Raw genomic sequence first — 8070 nt, 5'->3', positions numbered from 1 at the left:
ATATAGCTTGATTATTTCTTCTTGGGACTGAAGGCAAGAGAAAGAAGTCAAGGAAAGGGACATAGAATGAAGAAATGAAATTTGCTTCTGCCAAAGAACAATAATTGATTGTGATAAATGAGATTTTGTTTCTCCTTTTAATTGTATCATATATGAGTATGAAAAGAAGTAAACTTAACATTTTGAACTTGATCCTATTAAATTACAGAATATAAATGATATATTTCTGAAGGGGAAAAATGGTATAATTAAAAGTTTCTCCCAAATATCTTAGCATCTATAATTCAGAACTTCCACAACTACAACATAATTCATTTTCTACAAACCCATAGCAAAAATAGCAAATCTTGTTCTGCATACTTACAGGCTTCCTATCTAAATAACATCTGTAACAGTTCTACAGATGACCTCATTTTGAGAACTGACTTGGAATATTAAACTGTAGAAACTGCAAACAACTCCCAGCATCCCAAGTGATACATACAAGTATGTGCTGAGTGGTTGAGTGGAAGGAGATATGACACACTGTTTTTGAACATGTCTACACCATTGCACAAATTATGACCTCTATCACAGCAGTGTTTCTGACTATTGGTTAAGGGAAAGCAATCATTCTGGCAGTTTAAATTCTGTAAATATAGAAATACTTTAACAACGTGAAGTAGTTGGACAAGTCATCAGTAACTTTAGACATTATGATGACAAATGTTTGGTTTGTTGATCATTTCTTTTCTTACTGTCAAATACAAGATATGACCATCAGAAGATTTAGCTTTGTCAGAACCACTGTGGGCCTTATAAAGGAATAATAATTAGAAATATATTAATCCTCACCCAAGGATATTTTTCAATTGATTTTTAGAGGGAGAGGAAGAGAGAGGGAAAGACAGAGAGAAATATTGATGAGAGAAGCACGTGGATTGGTTGCCTCCTGCACAAGCCCTGACCAGGACCCAGACCAGGGAGGAGCCTGCAACCACAATAGTGCCCTTGACCAGAATCAAACCTGGGACCCCTCGGTCTGCAGGTTGATGCTCTATCCACTGAGCCAAACCAGCTAGGGCTAGAACTTGATATTATGTAACGACTAGAGGCCCAGTGCATGAAATTCTTCCATGGGGGGGGTGGTCCCTCAGCCCAGCCTGCACCCTCTCGCAATCCGGGACCCCTTGGGGGATGTCTGACTGCCGGTTTAGGTCTGATCCCTGCTGTCGGACATCCGGCCATCTGACATCCCTCTCGCAATTTGGGACTGCTTGCTCCTAACCGCTTACCTGCCTGCTTGCTCCTTACTGCTCAGCTTGCTGCTCCTTAGCGCTGCTGTGCAGGCGGGAGAGGCTCCCAGCCACCACCGCTGCGCTAACCATCCGTGAGCCCAGCTTCTAGCTGAGCGGCGCTCCTACTGTGGGAGCACACTGACCACCAAGAGGCAGCTCCTGTGTTGAGCGTCTGCCCCTTGGTGGTCAGTGTATGTCATAGTGACCAGTTTTTCTGGTCGTTCCATCATAACGGTCACTTAGGCTTTTATTTATAGAGATGGAACATCAAATAATTTCCCAAGTAATAAGTAGACCCTTGAATGTTGATATGGCCCCTCTCAAAAACTAATGTATGAAATGCATTAGGCTCATGGTTTCTTTGTTTTTTGAAACCTGATAGATTCTTCACTCCTTTTCCATACAGAGATTTCCAAATTCCAGGTTTGCCTCCAGAAATAACTATGGATTCATGGAATGTGGTGTCTGCATCCACCCAAATTGTGCTGTTTGTTTGTGGTTCTGTCATAAACATGAATGAAGGCAAATCTGAACTTGGTTGGATTCTACATTTGTAGCCAGAAATTAATGAATCTAGACTAGCCTCCTTTTATTTTACCCTAGCCCAAACTTCTAAAGCCTTTTTTTCCACTAGTTATCTACTTCATACAGCTAGTTTTTGCTTCCTAAAATTCTTGATAGGAATAGTCAAATCCATGGATGTGTCTATCCAGGTTGCTACTAGAAATAATAAGTATGGATCATTTTTCCTAGTATATACCTGCAAAAATAACCAAAGCTGTGAAAATAATACAGCTGTATTCAATTATATCAAGCAGGCAGTCTCACTGTTTTCAATCAGACTACTTAAGTCATTTAATGATTACTTGTATCCTTTTCCCAGCCATAAACATGATTCTGATTATCTCTAGATTGAAATGCTTCTTGGGAAATTTCCTTCAGTGAGCCCGAATCCAATCCCTTTACAGAAACAACCCGTTTCCTTTTCTTTTCTCCCTTTCCAAACATTTTTATGGACCAAAGTGACATAAGGATACATGACAAAGGGTTTTCCCGTTGCTGTAATAGCTCATGGAAGACGCAATTTGATGTATGTATGTAGTGTTGGGAATTGAGAGTCATTGAATGGTTTCTGGAGATAATCCCATTTGAATTTGTATAGGATGCTCTCCTAACTCCAATTTTATATGGTTCGTGATTACTTTACAATGCCTTTTTATACTTTGTTTACCAAATATTTTTACAACAGGTATAACCTATTTTTTTCCCTAAATGCTTGCTACTTGAATTGTGGAACACACACCAGGAGCATCAAAATTTCCTAAAATTGTTAGGAAAGTAAGTCGCCCAGACTTACTGAGAATCTGTGTTAAAAAAAAAAAAAAAACAACAACAACAACAACAAAAAACAAAAAAGCCTCCTCAAGTGATTCATATAATACGCATATTAAAGTTTGAGAAACTGTTCAAAAATATTTTCTAAAAGGAAAAACAACATTTTATCCTACTTTGCATATGATATACTCACTACTCTTCTTATTTTTCCTACTCACTACTCTCTTTCATCTTTGACTGGATGCTAGCTCTTCAAATTACTTGAAACATATCCTAGTTTTCTTGCTTTAATTCTACCAAATTAAAAAGTTATCATCTCCACACAAATACTTTTTCTACATTTACATTTGGCATTTTATTTTCTGAGTCTAGAGCTGCACTCTCACATACAGTAGGCACCAACCACATGTAGCAATTTAGAGTTAAATAAAATAAGACACAAATTAAGCCCTGCCAGTGTGCAGTGGTTGAGCGTCGACCTATGAAGCAGGAGGTCAAGGTTTGATTCCTGATCAGGGCACATGCCCAGGTTGCTAGCTCGATCCCCAGTGTGGGGTGTGCAGGAGGCAGCCGATCAATGCTTCTTTCTCATCATTGATGTTTCTATATCTTTCACCCTCTCCCTTCCTCTCTGAAATCAATAAAAATATTTTAAAAATACAAATCAAATTAAATTTCAGTTCCTCAATCTCTGTAGTCATATTTTAAAGTACAGATTGAATCTTGGATAATGCAGATATTGACCATTTACATCATCACAAAAAGTTCTATTGGACAGCAGTTGTTTAGAGACTACCATATTCCAAGTTAGGCTTTGAAACGGTCAATTTCAACACCTTCCAGATCAGACTGGCAGCTTCAGTGAACCAGGATCACCAGTTGAAAGAGAAAATCTATTGAACTCAAGGGGTTATTCCCACTGCACTTGCTCTATTTCTGAAATATCAAACTATTTCATGCCGGTTAGAAGTGTAAGAAGAAAAGTAGAATAAAATGCTTCCTCTGCTCACACTCCTCTACCACAATGGTTCCCAAAGTGAGGCACATGCCCCACGAAGGGGTAATTTGATTTTTAAGGGGAGGGCAATTGGAGAATGAGTTCTTAACAGTGAATATTTTGCATTTCTTATGGTTCTAGGGGCCTCATATACAGTATATAAATATATATTGTGATATATTTATGCATTTCAGTTCTCTATTATGTGTTTTGAAACTTTATTTGCTATTTTTCATATTACTTCATATTATTTTTTTTAACAATTTCTTAGTGATTTCTTCCTCAGTACTTCAACTGTCCTTTCATTCTTTTATTTTTCTTTCATGGATGCCATGTTCTTCGGAATCTTGTTTAGACCAAGTTAATGGCCTTTTATAAAGGCTTCCCCCATGTGAATAGGAATTCACTTTATGAATAATAAGAATTATATGTCACAGGGGTGGGGGCATCAGGATTTTAGAGATGCTTAGGTGGGGCACGGCCAAAGAAAAGTTGGGAACCACTGCTCCACAATTATACAGAGATCATAGCAAGAGCATTCTACTGAAATGGGGAGACTTGGAAATGGCTCCCAATCAATCACTGAATGTATGAGACTAGGTAAATTACTTAACGTGTCCAAGTTTGAGTGTATTTATCTATACAATCAGGATATTGCATTTGGTGACCTTTAGGTTCCCCTCCCTTTCTGTAATTCTCAAGACCATGAATTACAAACTTCTAGTGCAGCTACCCCAAATCAGCCCATTATTACCATGGATATTGTTTAATGAGGGATGTGCATTTGACATATACCAAACACAAGTGCTAGGGTTACATATAATTTTTTGAAGTATCTGCTTTCACGGAAATGATCATCTAGAAGGGTGGTCCATAAAGTGAGTGCTTACACCTCAAGAGAGACCAAGTTGATACACAAAACTAAAGGAATGATATGTTAAAATTACACTCTATATTCATTGTTTAGGATGCATATATGTGAGTGAAATATTATCAAGGGATACATGTAAACATATGCAAAATAATGCACACGTTTATTAGAAGTACATGTTAAGAAAGTTTTAAAGTTTACCCAGCCAGTATGGCTCAGTGGTAGTCATGTTTGACCCATGAACCAAGAGGTTGCCGATTCGATTCCCAGTCAGGGCACATGCCCGAGTTGCAGGCTCGATCCCCAGTATGGGACATGTAGGATGCAGCCAATCAACATTTCTCTCATTGATCTTTCTGTCTCTCTATCCCTCTCCCTACCTCTCTCTCTAAAATCAATATTTAAATTTTTGTTTTTTTTAAGTTTTAGAGTGGGCAATCATAGAAGTTTGGAGAGCACTTGCTTAGAGGAGAGGTAGGCAGGAAAATAATAGTACAGAAGATGTGAGAAAGAACTGCTTTAACGAGAATATAGGATTCAATAAGTGCACAAAAGAAGGCACATAACAATGAGTGGGGGTCAAGGAAGGACAGCTTTTCAGATGTGATCCTTGACTTGAATCATCAAAGTGAGGCACAAAGGTTGTCTGGGAACAATCAGTGGCATGTGCAAAGGCACTTGTACCCTAACCAACATTAGGTAATGTAAGAACCACACTGGTTCAGTGTGGCTGTAAGCTATCTGTATGAAGGGGTGAGAAACAAGCCTGGAGAGGAGGCTATAAGCCATAAAATTATATTGTACTAGTAGCCCTGCGCATGAATCTGTGCACCAGTAGCTCGCTGCTGCCCTCCTGTAGCTTCCCCCGCCCCTCCTCATAGCTTGCTTCCCTGCCCCCTCCTGTAGCTCTCTGCTTCCCACTTGCTTGCTGCCCTGCTCCCTCCTGTAGCTCTCCACACACTGCCCCGCCCTCCTGTAGCTCCTCCCATCCTCCTCCCCCTCCCTCCTCTCATAGCTTGCTGCCTTGCCCCCTCCTGTAGCTCTCCACCACCAACTTGTAGTTCGCTGCCCCACCCACCTACAGATCCGTGATCCAGTTGTTACTCGGTTGGTCATTATGCCTCATGGTGCAATGGATAATTAGCATATTCCTCTCTTATTATATAGGATAGTTTTCCAGAATAAAAGGAAGTTTCCATTTTAAAATGTTTCTCAAAGTGTTTCAGCTGTCATCTTTTCTTTGGCCAAAATTAATTGTTTCTTAAATATTAATTTTATAAATTGGGATTATATGTATATTACTTTTTAATCATTTGAATCATTTCCAAACTTCTACACAGAAAAAAGGGAGCAATGTGAAAACTTTGCAGGTTTCCATGTTTTATTAAACTAGTTCAAGTTTAGTGCAAACACTGAAGAAAACTTGAGACCACTGGAAATTTCTAAGACTTTTCCAAATGCTTCCAAACATAGATGTATGCGAAACAGTAGGCACTCATCATGGTTGATCTTTCTAATTTCCAGTGATTAGCATTATTTTTATTTTCACTCTCATTTTTATTATTTTTGCAATCCTAATGTTTAGAGAATAAGAGATAACCTGGGACTATGACCTTGATTTTTCTCAGGAGAAAAAGGAAAAATTAGGATTTTTCTACACCATGATATGCGGCTTACATTTAAGAAAAATGGTTGTATGTTTATAATACCAATACAAATTCCAGTACCTACCAATAAAATATAACTATTATCCAGAATAACTTTATTAACCTATTAATTTACTAATTACTATTAAAATCATTAACTTAACAATTGTGAAAATCAGGGAAATTTCAAAATAGATTTATGTTTAAATGACCTCATAGGAAGTTATATTTCCCTGGGAATATATTGCCTACTCATCTGAAATACTTGTTTATTTAAGGCATAAGGGTACTAGATGGTTAACTTTTTTCTGCCAGACCATAAATAGTATAAGAAACACCAATACATTTCCTGTTTTATTCCCTTCACTGGTTATAGACCTCTGGGCTTGGAAACTTAACTGAAAAGTACATGATCACAATCAGATTAAGACTTAAATTGCCTATTTTTAGGGGGGGGTGATGATTACATTCAATTCACTCTTAGGTTTGTATTGCAGAGGAATTATATCTACCTAAAGGCCCTGTTAGGAAAATATCCATTACTGATTATTTCTAATTTTCAGGCATATTGAAAATAATAGTAACTAACTCTAAATATTCTACTTATTAATGAGGTTCCACAAATTTTACTTTAAACTGTAAGAAAGACATATGTATGGTAGACTATGAGTTCAAAAATTGTATCAGTTGTGAATTTGCATCTCAGCAGATTTCTTAAATAACTGGGAAAGTATTTTATTCTGAGTTCTGTCAACTTAGTTGACCATGAAAAACAACATTTTTGTGATATTTTCTATTGATTAAATTCAAATAGAGTAAACAAAGAAAAATTTCCTTTCAGAAATTGTTAAAGAACAGTTGCAACTCTACTACTTCTATTATTGATTCCAGCAGTAGCAAAACTCCAAAAATGCTGATGAAGGAGAAATTCTTTAAACCTTGCTTTATATGGCATATTTCCTTGTTTGTTCTCTATTTTACAAAATTGTTTGTAATATCAAAGCACTTTTGTTAATATATTATATTGATTTTTTTTTTACAGAGAGGAAAGAAGAGGGATAGAGAGTTAGAAACATCGATGAGAGAGAAACATCGATCAGCTGCCCCTGCACACCCTCTATTGGGGATGTGCCCGCAACCAAGGTACATGCCCTTGACCGGAATCGAACCCGGGACCCCTCAGTCCACAGGCCAACGCTCTATCCACTGAGCCAAACCAGTCAGGGCTGAAAGCACTTTTAATTATGAAGCAGAAGAATGAAATGCTGCTGAATAGATTTTTTTCTGCTTTCTGTTAACAGTAGATGGATATTTGGGAACCCATAAAATTTTACCAAATTCACATCTTCATTGATGACACTTACCTTAGATTACAAGCTCTAAAGAGGAAGATGTTGATAGATCCTCTCTTCCCGCAACTAGTGGGTGGAGAATGAAGTAACCTGCAGCCCGGAAATACCTGAGTGCCTAACCATGTACCTTATATGGACTATACATTAAGCCACCAATCAGCGCGCGCCGAGTACCCTAAGCCCCCATTCCTTCCCATTCCTCCCCTCAAAAGAAGTGCTCACCTCTGCACGGGTTGCTGTTCTCCCCTTGTGAGACAGCCCGGCAGGTCTTTCTCTTAATAAAGCCTGTAATACCTGGTTTTCGGCTCCCAACTGATCTTTCAGATGTGATCAGCTATGATGGACTTTAAAGTGTAAATGAGCAATCACATTTTATTTTCATATAATATCTTAGGATGTCAAAAATAATTTTTTATTTAATACAAAAATTTTATGACATACCATGGATGGCCTGTCACTTACTAGGTCATTACTTAAAATATGTTTTTTCACAGATCCTTTGAAAAAGTATGGTAACTATTTTCAGCAATTAAAAAAACTGTGGTTCAGAGAAAATAAGGCAGACTAGTGAGCAAAAACATGGTAAAACACT

This window comes from Plecotus auritus (genome assembly GCF_963455305.1).
Source record: "Plecotus auritus genome assembly, chromosome: X".
Taxonomy (NCBI): Eukaryota; Metazoa; Chordata; class Mammalia; order Chiroptera; family Vespertilionidae; genus Plecotus; species Plecotus auritus.
Note: the sequence above shows the minus strand (reverse complement) of the source record.